The 14,571-nt window shown below is 49.4% G+C and overlaps 1 protein-coding gene and 1 non-coding gene across 2 annotated transcripts in view; both read left to right on the forward strand.

Moving 5' to 3' along the window:
• The window catches only part of CCDC3 (coiled-coil domain containing 3), a 180,765-nt gene that overhangs the window by 147,269 nt on the left and 18,925 nt on the right, over positions 1-14,571 (forward strand). The window lies entirely within an intron of this gene.
• Positions 5,960-6,097, forward strand: LOC115874008. Its single transcript, XR_004048750.1, has one exon. It is a non-coding gene; the product is annotated as a U11 spliceosomal RNA (small nuclear RNA).

Genomic DNA, 14,571 nt, shown 5'->3' on the forward strand with positions numbered 1-14,571 from the left:
ATCGAGCGATATGTTTGGGGAACAGGGAGGGTAGACCAAGGAGACTGTATTTTAGTTTCTTGGGAGTGATGGCAGAGCCAGAAGGTGTCGGGGTGTGTGGGTGGGTGGGGGGTGCATCTCTTGGGCCCTGGTTACCTTTAACATTTTTTTGAGCAGAAAGTGACACCATGCACCCACCATATACCATCACATCTCCCCATGCAGCGTCACCACCCTGAGATAACTTTCCTTCCCATCTGGAAAACTAAAGTTACAGACAGTGGGCCCTTGGGAAGTCTGTGGAAGGCTGTTCTGATCAGCTTCTGTCTGCTTAGTCTCGTTCCTCTGTTCTGAGGCGTTCAGAGCATCCAGATGGTCTCCCTTCCCCAACTGGCTTTTAAAAATAAGCAATTTATTCTGAAAACTCATAAAGAGATTATCTTTCTGGTCTCCATCACCGTCAAGGGGAGGATAGGAGAGGATGTCGTAAATCAGAGTCCATATTGAACAGTTTGGCATGTATCAGAATGAGATTATGCTTCCCCGGCTCAGAAGGCTCTGAAGCCCCCTGTCTGGCTGCACATCTGCATGGTCTCTTTCTGTACTTTGCACACTGTGAGCTATAGCTTCTTAGCTGGTTCTGGCACTTGGGCCAAGGGAAGAGATGGGAAACTAAGGTTCACGAGGGTCACACAACAGTGAACCAGACTCCTACTTCCTTCCCACCACATCCTGGGCTAAGTTAAACCTGCTGGACTCGCACTGAAGTGGAGAGTGAAGCAGGGTGGGAGAGGAGGAACTCAGAAAGAAGGCCAAGAAAGAGAGAGAGAGAGAGACACCAATGGAGGCGTGAGCTGGGGCATTGAAGTGGGAGCCACAGAGCCAGACACTCTTACAGAGCAGAGGGCCCTGACACTTAGCAATTGTATATCGAGAAAACATCCCAGCCCAGATCAAGTCCATATATCCAATATTAGCCCCTATGTCCCATACTAGTCTGTAAATTCCTCTTCAGACTCACGTAGCACATGCAATGATGCCTAATGCAGGAAGATCACAGGCCGGTGGGTGCAAAGTCTTGTGGATCCAGTGGTAGTAGAAGCATCTCAGTGATGGTGCAGGTCTCCAAGTGACTTCCCCAGGTCTCTGAGTGTGGCTCCTCCACAGGAAGGTGAAGCAGAGAGAGAGTGTGTGGCCTACTACCAGGGAGAAAGTGAGGAAGTTCCCAGTATCCTCATGAGAAGACCACGCCCACAAGGAGGCATCATCAGGCTGTGACCTGATTGACAGGCCAGACTCCACCCCTATGCTTATTTATCAAGTTTACAGGAAATTATATAACTACCACAACATGTTATCAGGTCCCACGAAACCATGATCCTAAAGCTCTAACCTAAGAATGTCCCAGGAGATTTATCTTCACACATAAACAGCTTTACACTCTCCTACTCCCTCCCCGCCCTTGTTGTAAATATGTCTAGCACACAACTTTTTATCAAGTCAGCTTTTTACAGGGCCACAGCTGATTGACAGCCATGACAGTGATGGGCCAGGCAGCCCTACCCTTTAGTCAATACCATTTTCTACCACCACTCGCCTCCCGGTCACCATTCCCCCTCACCCCTGGTCACCACTGAGAAACTGAGATGGGTGAATTTCTCCCTGCATGAGGCCTTTGGGGGGTACCATTCATCTTCATATCAAGGGTTCGGTTCTCCTTCTGGCTCAGTAGCATTCTACCCTAAGTGTGCACTGCATGGTGTTTATCCGTCATCTGTCAGTGGGCACCTCTGAACCCTTTTCCTTTTTAATTTTCACCACCGCCCTCACAGGCAAAAGTGGAGCCATGCTGTGGAGTAGTGGGGGTGCTCTGGGAAGCTTGGCTAACTGCCCCAGGTCACCTAGCTGTTAAGGAAGGCGTGGGCTTTTCACCCTGGACACAAAGTTCCAAAGAATCTCTCCTGTCCACCCTCCATATTGTCTGGAGAAGCAGAGAGGAAGAGGGAGTGTGGGGTGCAGGGCCCTGGCCAAGAGGGGCCATTGGGAATGAGTGCTGGCTGAGCCTTCTGGGCCAGCAGGGAGCCTTGACCTGGTCCAGCAGGGAGGCTTGACAAGTCCCTCGGGTTGAGGGCGTAACAGGAGCTTTGCTCTGTGGGGTTGTCACATCAGAGGCTTTATTCAGACGCATCGTGCCCAGGTAGCAAAGCAGGGGACCATTTGGAGACATGAAAATCACGAAGCCAAACATGATCAGAGGGACGAGAGTGGCGTGGGAACAATTCAGGGGTCCAGGACAAAGCCTGGCTTTCTCACTCGGCAGTGCCGTCGGCTCCATGGAGGCCTTCTTGGATCAAGTGACATCTGAGGGAAGGCCAGAGCCCATTTGGAGTACGTGGGGGCCAGCTCCCTGGGGGTGCACAGACCCCCTTTGGGCCCTTGGGACTGAATCTTCTAGCAGACGTGCTCCGCCGGGCTTGGGGACAGGGTCTTGGCACAGCGGCGGCTCTGGCCACAGAGCCCCAGAGGATGTATAAAGTTTCTGAGTCCAAAGGTCACCTTCTCAGGGCCTAGAGTGGAATGTGATGTTCATTAACTGTGCGTTTTTAGAAGCTGGGACTGACGTCCTGCCTCACTTACGCTGCTTCCTTAATTCATTTTAAATTGAATATCCAGACTGCTTGCAAGTGGGATGATGAAGGAGATGAGAAGGCAGTCATCTGGAATGGCTGTTTTCGGTTTTATTTTGTGGTAATTGAAACCGCTCTGTCCCAAGCAAACACCGTTACTAGGTAGGCGGCTCCGGTTCTCCTGAGAGTAGTCGGAAGGTGGCGGCTCAGCCAGGAGAATGCCCTTGAATGTCCCCCGAGGTCATATGAGGAAGGAGCTTGGACAGGGTGAGGCCCAGGAGCAGCGCTCTGCTTTGCAAATCTCATCTCTTTGTTTCAAAGACATTGAGTTTTCCCATCGTTCATACATTGTATAAGTACGACATAGAGTACGCTGTGGGACATGACCTGCCACGCCAGATGCTCTGATTTCATATTCAAGTTCCATCATTCGCCCTGCGGGCCTTTGGCAAGTGACTTTTGTGCTCAGAGTTTCATTTGTTATCGCCTCATCGTTCAGGGCTACGGAGCCGGTGCAGTCTCATAGCAACCCTGCGCCCGCCTCCCACTGTTCCAGCAGCTATGTCAGTCCAGAGCGTTGAAGGCCTTGCCCCTGCTTGCGGATACTCTTCTTCAGCAAGCATGATGTTCCACAGGCCGGTCCCAATAACGTGTTCCAAGTATGGAACACCAAGTATCAGGTAATAACATGTCCAAAATGTCAGATACTGAGTATCAAGTGATAACATGTCCAAAATGTGAGATACCGAGTATCAGGTGATAACATGTCCAAAATATGAGTCTCGTCATCCTCCTTTCCAAAGAGCGCTTTGGCTGTACTTCTTCCACAATGGATATGGTTGTTCTTAGCAGTACATGGTTCTTTCAAGATTCTTTGCCAGCACCAAATTTCAAAGGCATCAATTCTATTATGGTTTTCCTTATTACATACATAGGAGGTGATCAAAAATACACGGCTTGGGTCCTCAAAGTGACAGCCTTGCTCTTCAGCACTTTCAAGAGGGCTTGTGCAGCAGATTGCCCAGTACAGTGTGTCATTTGATCTCTTGACCGCTGCTTCCATGAACATTGATTGTGGTTCCACGCAAGCCAAACATCTTTTGATGATGCCAACCTTGTCTCTGTTTATCATGATGTTACCAGTTGGTCCCGGCGTGAGTTGTTTGGTCTTCTTTACATTGAGTTTCAATCCACACCGAGGCTGCCATCCTCGATCTTCATCAGCAAGTGCTTCCAGTCCTCCTCATCGTCACCAGCAGAGTTGTGTCATCTGCACATTGAGGCTGTTAATACGCCTTCGTCCAATCCGGATGTCAAGTTCTTCTTCATATCCTCCGATTCCTTAGATTATTTGCTCAGCATCCAGATTGAAGAAGCGTGGTGAACGATACTAGAGTACTGGGGGAATGGCACTGCCTGCCTCGTGGGGTGAGAACTAGAATTTAATGAGAACGTGTCTAACATAGTATATGCTCAATTAAAGAACCAACCCAAGCTATTGAGGCAGTCCTGGCACACCCCATGGTTGCCGAGGAAAACTGCTTTGTGGTGTTTTCCAAGGCTGTGGCATTTTGGAAGCAGACCTCCAAGTCTTTCTTCTGCGGTACCTCTGAATGACTTCTAACTGCCCACCCTGTGGGTCATAGGTGAGTGCTTCACCAGCTGTGCCAGTTCCCAACCCCCAAACAACACTCACAGTCATCTGGGCCATCCTGACTCATCGCAACCTCATAGAGCAGGTAGAACTGGCCCTTTGGGTTTCTGAGACTGTAACTCTTTATGGGAGGAGACAGCCTCACCTCTCTCACGGAGCAGCTGCTGGTTTCGAACCACTGACTTTGTGGTTAGCAGCCCAGCACATAGCTACTGTGCCACCATGCGCAGTAACTTGTAATTAGTGTTTTTCTTTCTTCAGTACCATAATGTAGTGAAGATAAAGCCCACCCACCCACCTCCTCCACCCACCCTGTGCCAGCTGGTCACCAATCTGAACAGTCCCCATCCGATGTACCAAGGAGATTGGCTAGCTTCGAAAATGCTCTGTTTTCAGCTGTCAGAACTCTCTGCTAAGACTCCCTCCTGGCCCTTTGGAGGGAACTCTGGTTGGTAATCCCGAATTCTACTCATGACTGGACTCCAAGTCACGACAGTAAAGGGGTCAGGTCCCCCTTTCTGAGCCTAGCTTTTCAGACTGCAAAGTCCCTGCCATACTTGCCTGCAGGGCATGGAGTGAGGTCGGGCACATGTTCCTGGGGCTGAGGCTCTGGGTGTTCTGGGGTTTGCCCGGGCACCTTCGTATGAGTGTCCACTGAAGGAACAACATCCCCTGGAGGCTCCAACGGGAGTGCAGGACAAGCAGCCCAAGGCCTCGTGCTCCCAGCACACAGCATGACTTGAGATCTGTCCTGTCACACCCATGTCCCTCGCGTCCATTCCAAGGCTTAGCAACCACGCAGGACAGAGTAGAGCTGCCCCGGGGGTTTCCTAGGCTGACATCTAGACTCAGTCTAGGCTTTTCGTCTGCTGAGTAGCGGCTAACTCTAACTGCTACTTTCGGGTCAGCAGAGGGCTGCTTAGTAACTGTGCCACCAGGACCCTTCTTGAAACACTCTCTGTGGTGACACACACACAAAATGGGGTGAACACATTAGCCCAGGGGTGAAGAGCCTTTTTTTTTTTTTCTTGCCAAGGGCTATTTGGATATTTATAACATAATTTGTGGACCATATAAAATTATCAGCTTAAAAATTAGCATGCTTTATTTGGTCAAATATTTAGTGAACTCACCCCTACAAAAGAGCCCTGGTGGTGTAATGCTTATGAGTCGCTCTGCTAACAACCAGGTCAGCAGTTCAGAACCACAAGCCAGCTCCGAGGGAGAACGATGAGGTCTTTTTCTACTCCGATAGAGAAAGTCTTAGGAATTCACAGGGGGCAGTTCTATCCTGTCCCCGAAGGTCACTGACTACGGGTCGGCATCCACTTGATGGCAATGACTGTGGTTTTTTTGGAATGTGATGGCTGGAACTGCTTCTCTTTGGTGAGGCATGTGACGGTAGTTGGTATTGATGATTTGGGGAGCCTTATACTGCCTGAGGGCCAGACACTCCCCACCCTGGATTAGCCAAAGTCCCAAACCAAACTCATTGCTGTTGAATCGAATCCCCCTCTTAGTGACCTGCAGGACAGAGTAGATGTCTCCATGTATCAATGTAAGCCTTACAGGAAACACAGCGGCCTTGAGTCACTTAACCCCAGGCCTTCCCCAAAAATGGCCCCTCCCAGAGATCCTGCCGACTCTCTGGTCAGACCTTTACATAATATACATGTGTCCTTAAAAATCATTTGTGAAAAAAAAGGGGGGGCTTCTGTCGTTAAGTGGCACATGTATGGCGTCTCTATTGCTCTACGTGCGGAATCGACATTAAGAGATTTTGGAAGCGTAATTTTTGTTACCTGGGCTGCTAGTGATCATTGGTCCTGGAAAAAAAAATCAATTGTGGTCCCTCTTTATATATTCCTTCCTTTTTTGCATGAATTATATATACCATGGCTCTAAAATTTGTTATTTGGGGCTTTTTTCTACTGGATGAGAAAATGCAAGAAATCCTTCCACTTTGATCTTTTCTAACTGTGCATAGTATCTTCTGTAGCGTCGCTGACCTGTAGTTCATCTGGCCATTCCCTTATTGCTGGCCATGAAAGCCGGTCTGGTTTCCAGTCTTATAAACTGAAACGGCCATCTTTGTTTGTCTCCCGTATGGACATCTGTGCATATTTTTCAAGATAGGGCATGAAAGGACAGGAAAGTCAACCTTTATAGATTAATTCAAAGGGAAAGATGTCTTTATTTTCTGGGTAGGAGTAAGATAAATTTAGAATCAAAGATAATAGGAAAAGATAACGGGCTGATTGCATAAGCATAACCTTTGGACCTATTTGTAAAGTATAACTTTGGGCTAATTAAGTGTTCATCTGTAGTCTTTGATCCATTCATGTGATGGATGGCCTTGCATAGGTTTCAAGTTAAATTGTGAGATCTTTATAGAATCTTTCTGAATTAAAGACAAAAAATTGTGGCCCAGAAATGTTTTCAAAAGAAGAGGCATATCCTATCAGATTTTGTAATGTCGTATAAATCTCCTTTAATAAACATCAGGTGGTGTTGGCACACTACTGAGCTCTAGCTAAACAAGAGGAAGTCGGTCCAGTCAGACCTTAATGGAAAGAAGAGTCCTAAGGAGAGTGCAAATATAATCAGTGTGGAGGTGTGCTAGATCAAGTACAAGAGAATAATGGATTTGCAACTTGGAAAAGGTTAATTTGTAGACTCACTTTACATACCCAAATGGGTTCTAGGTAAACGAAGGGAATAAGTGTGAAAAAGTAAACATTCAATGAGTACAACCCACTTTGAAAGGCATCTCCGAGTAGGTCCTACAGAGTCGTGGAACAACGTTCCAGGAAGGTAGAACAGCAAACTGACTGTTGAAGCAGTGGTCAAGAAAAACACTGACCGTCTGCAGAATGGAGCAATAGTCCAGGCATCCATGTAGCCACCAAGTAGCTACACACTATCGTATTAAAATCTCAATACAATATTCAAAACTACATAAATCTCATAATCACACTACTTTGCAACATGCATGAAAACATTGCTATTACTATATTACTATGTTAAAGATGTCCTCATGGAACCAACATGTTTCTTTAATATTTTATGCATAGAAAGACACACTATATACTATATACCAAGATAGACATTTGAGTAGCTGATTAGATATGAACCATAACTGACTGTTCTGAGTTACATACAAGTTCAACTTAAAGACAGATTTAGGAATGGAGCTTATTCGTAAGCCAGGAGCTGTTTGTATTCCAAATTTATTCCCCTAGATAATAGCCATTATTCATTCAGTCAGCACAGGGTCTGGCCATAAATGTGCCCCAGTAGCATTTTAATCCGATGCCACTCACATGTAGGTTGTTGCTGAAGTCTTCAAGTCTGAAGCATTTGTACCGGAAACCACGCCCTTGAGAGTGGCAGACACCTGTATTTCTGGGCTTAGATTTGTTTGTATTTGTTACTTAAAGGTTTTCTAGCCATGCTTTCACTTTATAAGGCATTTAACTGAGAACTGATTCTGGGAGATGAGGGTCCTGGCTGAGGCTGGCAGTATGGATTAACGAAAATACACACAACTATGCACATTCCACTGATAGCATCAGTGTCTCTAGTTCATGAAAAAGGAAACGTGCCACATGACACAAAATGGAGTTGAATCCAAACCCAAACTCTCACTGTCATCTAGTTGATGCCAACTGACAGCGAACCTCTAGCCCAGAGTGGAACTGCCCCTGCCAGTTTCTGAGACTGTCACTCTTTCTTTACAGGAGTAGAAAGCTCCACCTTTCTCCCACAGAGCAGCGGGTGGTTTCAAACTGCTGGACTTGCAGCTAGCAACCAGTGCACCACCAGTGTGCCTGAGGATTTGAATTCAGGTCTCTCTAAATGCCAGCCCCATGCCACTGTCCTTTGTCCTCTAAGGAGAGATGGGCTTGGGGACTGACTTGGCTCCAGGGCCACCTCTCTTTGTTCAGTAGCAGAAAAAAAACAGGATCTGAGTTTGATAACCTGTCCCAGATACACAGGCTTTCAGCTGAGTTCGGCCGTGGATGTGGCCGTGTGGACAAGCCATCGGTCATCAGGAAGTAAACAAGAATCTGCCCACAGCTCGTAAATCTCCCCACATTCCCCTGCTGGGCGGGTGGCAGGAGCCCTTGGGGTTTCCAGGCAGTATCACCAGTGCCAGGAAAACACAGCAGCCATCCAGAGGAAAAAGTAGAGCCTGTCCTTTAGTGGCCTCTTTGGAAGAGCAGGGCACTGAATCCCCAACTCCAGATCCCTGTGGCTGTGGAGGGGCCCATAGGCCCCTGAGTGTGAGATCAGAGCCGGGTCAGGGTGGCATCACCAGGTAACGGGAGTGTAGAACACAGCAGCCCAGTCCCACCTCCAGGCCAGGCTCTATGCTGGAAGTTCCCTCCTAGATAGACCTGATGCCTGGACACACATCTGTAGAGCAGCCTTGCGGCCCTCACTGACAGCCTCGTGGGTGTGCTCAGGGGTTGGAGGGGCTGCCTTTAGGGGCTGCCTTGGGTAAAAAGGCCGATATTGCCTGGCGTGGAAGCAGAGACCCAAGACATGAGCTTGGAGAGTCAGTGATGGCCAAGGGCTCAGGGCGGCTCACTCATCAGGCTCAGCATACCTAGGCAGGGGCAAAAATGAATACTCCACTCCCCAGCAGCACACCCCTAACCTGCTGTTGGGGGGGGGGCAAAGAAACAGTCATTCTCACAGACATTCTCCTGCCTCTACCACTTCCCCTACTTCCCCCGTAGCCCAAGATGCCACAGGGGCTGAGTGCAGGGAGCACCCCCCCCACCGCCTCCCCCGCTGGGATTTGGAGGCGATCCGTACCCAAGGGAGTCTGTCAGTCCCATGTGTGAGTAAGTGGGAGCAAGTGCAGACAGTTCTGACTTGGCTTGGCATCAGGGATTGAAACACCGCTTGTGCAGCGTGATGTAGTGATGAAGAATGTGTTATGAGTCAGGGGGAGTTGAAAGGTTTCAGAGTGAAGGCAAACTTACAGTAAAGGGCTCAGAGAGGAGTTTTCGTGGCGTAATGGTAAGGCTAATCTCACGGCCAGCAGTTGGAAACCCCAGCCCCTCCGTGGGAGGGAGATGAGGCTTTCTACTGCCAGAGAGATGTGCAGCCTCGGAAAGCCAGAGGGGAAGGTCTGTACTATCCTACGGGGTGGCTATGGGTCAGAGCACCCCAGCCCTGCTCATTTCAGCACCAAGTCATCCACGGGGTTTGATGAAACCTACACAGTCATCTAACGTGGTCTTTCGGAAACTGGGGCCGAGGTTCAGAGAGGGCTCTGACTGCCCCAGGTCGTCAGGTGGGCAGCGGCAGAATTAAGTGTAGAGGGAGGTACCCTGCACTGAGCCAGGCCACTGTGACATTGGTGGTCTGGCGTGCATTTCTGAGACACCGCACCCCCCCACGAACACCCTCCTTCCCGCCTGCAGGAAGAGGCTTTTCTCTCACGAAGGGAGGCTTGGGGACTTCTGCCCTCGGTACATCTAGGAAAGGGCTGGGGGTCACGGCCCGGCACTTCGCAGTCTTCTCCACACCACAAACAAAGGACACTGGATTTGCAAAGCTTTCTGGGAGGAACACAGACGGCTGCCCCCAGCTGACAGAAGGGTTGGCGAGGGGACCGAGGTGGTTCACGTCTGTGTCCCTGAGTAGTCTGTTCTTGCTACGTGCTGGGAGGCTCTGCTACGGTCAAAGCGGATTGCCACTAGGGCTGGATTATAGAGGTCTGTTTCATGCAGGACCAGCACACGCAGCTAATAGATACACGAGTTTGACATCAAAGACGGAGCCATAAGAGGCTGTGTTTCGGAACTTCATTTGACACAGAGCCCTTTCTGCCCACACCGTCGTCTCACAAGATTCACGAAGAAAGGAACCGAATTCAGAAGCCCTTTGCAGTGGCTTTAGCTACGAGTGCTGCACGATGCTATCATGGGCCACTGCACTGAGCTCATGCACTCCCCTTTTCCCTGGCTGGGTAGGTGGGTAGGGGCGCTCACAGCCTCTGCTGCTTTTAATCAGGGTTTCTTCAGAATTTACACCCTCATCACTTAAGATCCCCTGCTTCCTCCCTGTCCCCAGTCACTGTTGTTCTCTGGCCCACTTGCAGGGCTGGCCATTCTGTGACCCCACTCCCCAAATTCACCTGGGTTCTCAGGAACCCAAAGTCTCCCCCATGAACTCATTTTACTATTCATCTTCAACACGACCTGCAACTTTTTGGGGATCCAGGACCAGAATATACAAATACAAAGCCACAAATACACACAAATTGCAGGAATCTTTAGCACTAGCTCCGATCTCAGTCAAATAAGCTGTCAAAGCTGACTTCCTTTGGGGGGGATCAGGGCTTCCTGGAGATCATGGACACCCCACCCCCCACTGTCAGCAGGTGGTTCCCACTTGCCACTTTTGATTACTAGGACTTGTGTCTATTTCACCCGGAATCCCCTCGGCCATTCATTTAGTAACTGTGTACTAGTACTGGGCACAGGGATGAACGATGGAGCCCTTGTGGCTGGGGCTTACAATCTAGGCGCACACAGCCTCATCTTTCTCCCGAGGGTCACTGGATGGGTTTGAACTGTCCACCTTCCAGTCAGTGGTCTGATACTTACCCCATTGCTCCACTGGGGCTCCCAGGAGAGACAGTGTGTCTGAGTTGACAACAGTTATGGCCCAAGGTAATCAGCAGGGTGATGGAACCCCCTATTTGACTCTGCCTAGAAGAATCAAGGAAGCCTTCACAGAGGAGGCAATTCCTGAGGGAAGCCCAAGTAGAAATAAGCTAGTGGATGAAGGTGTGAAGGGCCGGGAGGTGGAGTTATTCTAAGTGGAAGGGACTTCCAGTACCCAGACATAGCTATGCGGGCTCCCACACAGTGTGGTAAAGGAGCGACAGTCTCACCCGTACAGCTTGGGCTCAGGATGATTGACTCTACCAGGTGCTAGGCCAAGGGTTTTCCACACACTATCTTAGGTGAAGGTCTCATACCAATTTGAAAAAGAGGCTTTACTCTCTGCGCTTATCCTTAACGGGGCTGAGCTCAGACCGCACGGTGGATGCACATGCCCGGTGCCAGATCAAGGGCAGCCAGGATTCCATCGGGGCTTCACCTGCCTCCAGAGCCCATGCACCTACCCACAATGCCATGCTGCCTCCTCCCCTGAAGTGCGATCGGCAGGGTGGTCCCATGGAAAAGGAACGTGGACCAGCTCTCGCTTCTCCCCCCTGCCTGGCCTCAAGCCCCAGCGTTCTCCTCCTCCACTTGCCGCTCCCTCCCACCACAGCCCATCTGGGCATCGGGGAGACAGCTTTCTGAACTCGGGGTGGAGTTGAAAACCAGATGCCAAGTCAAACAGAGCAATAGGAATCTCAGGTGGTTCACCCTGAGAGTCCTCCGAAGAACTGGCCCCTTGTTGCTTTCGTGGGCTGGGTGTTTGCGCAGCAGCTCTGAGTGTGACGGGGTTGCTCTAGACGCTGTCGGGGATCCTTTTTGTCCTGATCTGGCTCGACCGCCCACTTCCTCTCAGATGGGTGGAAAGCAAAGGCATCCAAAAGAATCCCTGTGCCTTGTTGGCTGACCATCAACCCCCCTGAGTCCCTGACTCAGACCCATCATGACTGGCTCTTGGTCTCTGCTGTGGGCTGCAAACTTTCCAGACCCTCGGAGTCAGGAAATCCCAAGCCCAGAGTGACCCTCTTCAGAGGATGTCTCCACACGGACTTTGATGTTCCTGGGCAGTGATCATTTGTGGGTTCTAGAAAACGGACTTTTCCAATGCCCTTGGGGAAGCGTTTTAGAACAGGTCTTCGAACCAGTTCCTTCTGGTTTGACCCCTTGCTGAGAAATCACATCCCCCCCCCACCAAGAAGTACGGAACTAGAATCTACGTCTATACAAGATCCCTGCTGAAGCCCAATTTTAGAAAGTGTTGGTGGATCGTTTTGGGAAGAGCTGTTTTGTGAACTTCCATCTGGAGATTTGGAATTGGCCTCAGCACAGTGAGAAAGAATGGTAAGAATCATTGACCAGAGAGGCCGAAGCAAGACCCACCATTCAGTTCTGCACATGTGGTGACAACAGTCTGAGGGGAGATGGGGGAGGGCCTGCAGGGCATTTCCTTCTCAAGGCTCCTCCTCTCCTCTTGGCTGTGGCTACCTTTGCCCTTAAACCCATCCAGTCACCAGCTGGTGCCTCTGCCCCTCCCTCCGCCTTGAGCCCCTCTCTAGATCAGGATGCAGGAATTTGTCTCTGTCTAGAAGCAGATGTTGAATATGTTAGGCTTTACTTACCAGACAGCGCATGTCACCAACACTCAACTCTGCCAGTATGGTTCCAAAGCGGTCATACATCATAGACAAACACATGAGCATAGCTATCTTCTAAGAAACCTTTGTTTGTCCCCAAATGTCCACCAGCAGAAGAAAGGGGAGAGGAAACTGGTGTAGACACACAATGCACCGCTAAAAACCAATGATGGAATCTCATAGCATGGATCGACCTGGAGAACCTTGTGCTGAGTGAAGTTAGCCAATCACTGCAGGACAAATACTGGCTGTGGTGATACGGGGGGAGGAAACCAAACAAACAAACCCCTCCAAAAGTCAAAGACTTTCATACCCAAGGAAATAGCGCTTATGGGAGCGTATGGGGGCAGGGGGCGAGGGCAGGAGGATGAAGCAATAGGCTAGAGGGTTGACAACGGTTAACTTGGGTGGGGGGAGAGAACTTAAAGTAGAGGTAGAGTAAATTATTGGAGGGGGATGATAAGTAGTCGAAACTGTTGAATGCAATCTTGAAGATCTACAACATCAACCCCTCACTTAATTAACAATAACAATTGTGTAAAACTTCATTTGCCAAAAACGAGAGGCAGGATCTGGCCCAGGGGGCCATACTTGGCCAATCCCTGCTCTGGATTTTCATTCTTTCCATTTTTGCTCTTCTCTCTTACTTTTGAATTCCAAGAACAGACGCAAAGTATCAGAGAGGCAAGCTATTTGTGTTGTTACTTTGGGATTCTTTCCCTCATTTTTTCCCTTCCCCATTTCAGAAAGGGCACTGTATCTTCCCTTACAGGTGGTTAGGTAAATAAAAGGAGCAGGGCAAAGAAGTGGTTAAGTGCTCAGCTGTGAACTGAAAGGTCGGCTGCTCAAGCTCACCGGCTACACTGGACAAGGGAATGTGACAATCTGCTTGCATGAAAAGGAAGGGGCTTCCAAGGGGTCATGGAAAAACCCCAGGGCTTCTTCATTCCATTTTCCCCATCAACTTTTGGAAGCCATGTCATCTTTAGAGCCATGGTGGTTCTCTTCTGTCTCAGGTTGCTCTGCATCAGGATGGACTAGGTCAGTGGGGTTTGGTTTGATACCAATTGAAGCAGCTGCGAAGGCGAGACTCCTGGGTGATGACTTGGCCTGTCTATTGCCCCCCCCCCTCCCCAGGAGTCACTTGTAGCACACTGTCTTTTGGGTTAGCTAGACACAGAACTTACTGGCCCATTGCAGAATCACTCAGAAACTCTCTGTACCAGGAGGTGCCAGGCACGGACTGGGTGTGTAAGATGCTTGTTGCTGGCAGTGTGGCAGAGCAGAGGAAATGGCAAGGGTGGTTCTAGATGGTAACCTGAGACATTCACTGTCTTAACCTTTCAAGGTGGTGGTTGTAAAACCATCTGAGCTTCCTGGGGATGCTAGAGAACACACGGGAGCATTCAGGTGGAGACACAGGTGAGGGACTCTCCATGGGTATGCCCTGTCACTGATGACAGGTGACAATAAAGGGCACCCTGTATTCACTCAGCCTCACAGTTTCATGAAACCCAGCCTGGCATCTCTCCCCATCACCTTCAGTAATAAAAATAAAAACAAAAAAGTCACTGCTATTGAGTGGATGCCAACTCATAGTGACCCAATAGGACAAGGTAGAACTGCCCTGGTGAGTTCCCAAGACAACTCTTTATGGGAGTAGAAAGTCCTGTCTTTCTCCCTCAGCATAGTTTTGAACTGTTGACCTTGTAGATCTCAACCCTACTCAAAACCACTATGCCAAGGGATCAGGTATCAAACATCCAAGAACAAAATTTCATATCATTGTAGAGGTGGATGAGGGCAGAGTGGAGACTCAAAGCCCACTGGGCAACTGAACACCCCCTTACTGAGGGACTGTGGGGAGGAGATGAGCCAATCAGGGTGCAGGGTAGCAACGATGAAACATATAACTCTCCTCTAGTTCTTTAATGCTTCCTCCCCCCACTATCATGATCCCAATTCTACCTTACAAATCTGGCTGGACCAGA

Source organism: Echinops telfairi, unplaced genomic scaffold (genome assembly GCF_000313985.2).
Source record: "Echinops telfairi isolate 266 unplaced genomic scaffold, ASM31398v2 ScPeMD7_7473;HRSCAF=8511, whole genome shotgun sequence".
Taxonomy (NCBI): Eukaryota; Metazoa; Chordata; class Mammalia; order Afrosoricida; family Tenrecidae; genus Echinops; species Echinops telfairi.